Source organism: Ctenocephalides felis, unplaced genomic scaffold (assembly GCF_003426905.1).
Source record: "Ctenocephalides felis isolate EL2017-DRISC unplaced genomic scaffold, ASM342690v1 CF-g0.4_SCAFFOLD_01886, whole genome shotgun sequence".
Classification (NCBI taxonomy): domain Eukaryota; kingdom Metazoa; phylum Arthropoda; class Insecta; order Siphonaptera; family Pulicidae; genus Ctenocephalides; species Ctenocephalides felis.
This window is the reverse complement of record NW_020538040.1, coordinates 130,939,351-130,943,445: the sequence shown is the minus strand read 5'-3', so window position 1 is coordinate 130,943,445 and position 4,095 is coordinate 130,939,351. Positions and strand designations below refer to the sequence as shown.

The following is a 4,095-nucleotide window of genomic DNA, read 5'->3' as shown; positions in this document are numbered from 1 at the left end:
ATCAAACTTTACTTTTATTACCCTAAAATGTTTCTTTAAATGCACTTTTATTACACAATTTATTTTGTTTCATAAAATAATTTTACCAATTTAAATATACATTACGTGACTAAAAAAGTTGTTACAATTTTATAATACAATCAATAATATCTCAGATGTTCACTCCTTGATTTTTAGTGTTAAAGCTTAGACAATATAAATGTGTATTTATACAAAAATTTATAAAATTTAATTTAATTTATCATTATGCATTCATTCAGAAATGTACTAATCTGTAATCATTCAAAATAATTATGTTACTATAGTGCAGTAAACGGAGAGGAAAAAAGGGTATAACCTCTGAATTTTTTTACTGTGCTCCGAATTGAATGAAATTTTGGAATTAGGTTCATCTTACCCTCAAATTCAAAAGTGAAAACAATTCGGGTTGCGCCATCACCACCCGGGGGGGTGACACCCCTTCTAAATTGTGTAATTACATTTTTTTAAAATAACGTCGGAAATCGATAGAAGAACTAATTATAAGAAAAAAATGTCTTATATAGTTTTTCAAAAAAACTAATACTTTTCAAGTTACTGGCCACTGAAAATTCATATATTTTTGGCGTTTTTCTTCGTTTTTTTGCAAATATCTCCTAAAATATACATTTTAACGAAAATCATGTAATGAACAAAATAATGTCAATAAAAATCTTAATAAATCGGTATTACATAAAGTGTTCTAGGAATAATATTAAGCAAGATTTGAAAGAGCAAAGTCGTTTTTCAATTCGTTCAAGATTTAATTGTTGTATTTAAAGCCATCTAGTGTCGAGGTTTTACATTTTATGCATTTCGGTGAAATTGGGTTTTATAGTACTAAACATAAGCTTTAAAATGAGTGCTGTTACAAGTTTTTTGCGTGTAAAATGAGTGAGCTATCATGTAAATAAGAAGCATATACGAAGTTTTTTTCTTTTAAATCATATGGTTTAATGAGCGCCATTTTCACCAGAATTAAAGGAATTCACATTCCATCTAGAATTGACTTCATTATAGACATCTTGATGGATTCTAGCAGATTCGCTACTTTAGTACAAACTATTTTCAAAAAACTCACAATTTTATAAAAACTTTTTTTTCCAATTTTTTTAAAAATCGAACTTATTTTCATTATATCTCAAAAAGAATTAAAGATACGCATAAAAGCATATAGATAAAAATCAAGGGAATCTTTCTGGCTTATTATTGTTTTTTTATTATTTTTCTTTCACACAAAAATTGATAGAGTTATGAATGTTTAAAGACGCGGCCGCGCAAATTGAAAAATAAAGTTTTTATAAAATCGTGAGTTTTCTGAAAATAGTTTGTACTAAAGTAGTGAATCTGCTAGAATCCATCAAGATGTCTATAATGAAGTCAATTATATATGGAATGTGAATTACTTTGAATCTGGTGGAAATGGCGCTCATTAAACCATATGATTTAAAAGAAAAAAACCTCGTATATGTTTCTTATTTGCATGATAGCTCACTCATTTTACACGCAAAAAACTTGTAACAGCATTCATTTTAAAGCTTATGTTGAGTACTATAAAACCCAATTTCACCGAAATGCATAAAATGTAAAACCTCGACACTGGATGGCTTTAAATACAACAATTAAATCTTGAACGAAATAAAAAACGACTTTGCTCTTTCAAATCTTGCTTAATATTTTTCCTAGAACACTTTATGTAATACCGATTTATTAAGATTTTTATTGACATTATTTTGTTCATTACATGATTTTCGTTAAAATGTATATTTTAGGAGATATTTGCAAAAAAACGAAGAAAAACGCCAAAAATATATGAATTTTCAGTGGCCAGTACTTGAAAAGTATTAGTTTTTTTGAAAAACTATATAAGACATTTTTTTCTTATAATTAGTTCTTCTATCGATTTCCGACGTTATTTTAAAAAAATGTAATTACACAATTTAGAAGGGGTGTCACCCCCCCGGGTGGTGATGGCGCAACCCGAATTGTTTTCACTTTTGAATTTGAAGGTAAGATGAACCTAATTCCAAAATTTCATTCAATTCGGAGCACAGTAAAAAAATTCAGACCTAAAACGCTCCGTTTACTGCACTACTATGCTTGCAAATAATTTTGAGCACCTTCTAACCATCGCAACTAGACTTCCAATAAATCTGGACAAAAGCTTGAGTTCTATGTCGAAAGACAATGATACAATTCGTCTTGTGAAAGCTCGAGCGATGCGTTATCAACCCTCAAGTGTTGAGGAAGCTTGCGAAAGAATTCATGATTCAGGGACTCATCCAGAGTGATTCGCTTGGATGGATCATACTCCAGAAAAAGGTCTAATAATTTGAATAGGTCATGCTCATCTTCATTGTCAGAACACACATACTTATGTAGCGGTTTAAAATTTTTTCTAATATATTGCCCTGCAAAACTCCAATCATCCCATTCCAACTCTCCTTTGTAAAAATAACCGGTCTTTGATTTTTTGGTCATGATTGTCGGCAGTTCTCCCAGTATTTGCTCCATCATAGCAAAGTGCACACGATTTTTATTGGTTTGAAATAGGGCACGGCCGTGGTACAACTCAAAAAGAACACATCCTATAGACCACACATCACAAGGTTGAGACCAACCTAATTCTAACATCACTTCGGGTGCACGATAAAGTGGCGTTGACACAACTGTTGAATGATATTCCCAGTCAAATATGGCATTACCAAAATCTATCAACCTTATCTCACTGTTTCTCACTCGCCTGTAAGATTTTGAACTATATTTTTCATCAGCAACAATGTCGTATTCGGAACTGACAAATAGGATATTTTCCGGTTTTATGTCGGTGTGGGCCAATTTAATTTGATGAAGAAATCGCACAGCAACACAAAGCTGATGAGCCATATGCCGAATCTGGTCAAGGGGGTACGGTTGATAATCATTTTCCTTTAAAAAGTCATAAATGCTTTTTCCCAGCATTTCGAAAACAATGCACATGTGACCATAATAGTTTAACATGTTTTCCATTCGCACGCATAAGAATAAACCATCTGGATCTAAGAGGGAAATATGTTTTAACACTTTGACTTCCATCATTCTTGCATCTTTGTACTTCTCTCGGTTTTTAATAATCTTCAAAGCAACTGCTGTTTTATTATGCAGATCAATTGCTTTCGCAACTTTTCCAAATACTCCTTCACCTAACGTACTTACAATTTCATATCTATCTCTAATTATATCACCTGGGTTGTACATGAGATGGCGCTCCTTCGGACCTTCCTGATGCTTTCCACGCTTACTTGTTCGACGGCAACTGGAATCATCTCTATGCCTGTGGTGTCTTCGACAGCTACTTTTTTCTGAACTGTGTCTGTAACTGCGGTGATGATCTCCACTCTCGTATCTCCTACGTGTATATCTGTCTCCATTCCTGGTCTCACTTCTAAGATGTCTTCTCCTTTTAGAAGGAAGAAACTTCACTCTCATAGAATAAAGCTCCTTTTGATAATTCGTATGTTTGTTCTGCCGACGACTGCGGGATCGCGATCTTTTGCGTGAACGCGGCATATTGTGTGAATATGAAGGCAGTTTTTTTTTGGAAACGGTCGCTGCGGGTCTCACCACTCAAAGAAAAATTTTGTTATAAATGATACATGAAATTTGATTACAAACTTGAGTTTAGTGACTAGATATTTTTGTTTTTGTTTAATGAGTGCATACTTTGATAAATCCAACATTAAAATTTATATTTTATATAAGCATCGATAATGCTGCAATTCGTCAATACCTAGTTTATTTTAAACAGTCTGTCATCAGTGGTGTTGTGCTAATATTTTTTTTGCCGGAACGCTAAAATTTAAAAACCAGTTCATAATCCGGTTCAAAAACCGGTTTTTATGTTTGTTCCGGTTACGTTCGAAAAAGAAAGAAACAAAAATCATCACCAAACCTATTTTGTGCACATATATGTATGTTTATTACAATAATAGGAACATTTAATAAAAATTAGTTGAATTATAATTTATAAAATTCACTTATTAAATAATTTTCTGTATGTAGCGATTTAAAAAAAAATTTTTTGCCGGAATGCGTTTC

General features: G+C 32.1%; 1 pseudogene; it reads right to left on the bottom strand.

Annotated features, from left to right (window-relative positions):
• Positions 1–2,190: 2,190 nt before the first annotated feature.
• On the bottom strand, positions 2,191–3,567 carry LOC113375905 (annotated as a pseudogene).
• Between the last annotated feature and the right edge of the window lie 528 nt (positions 3,568–4,095).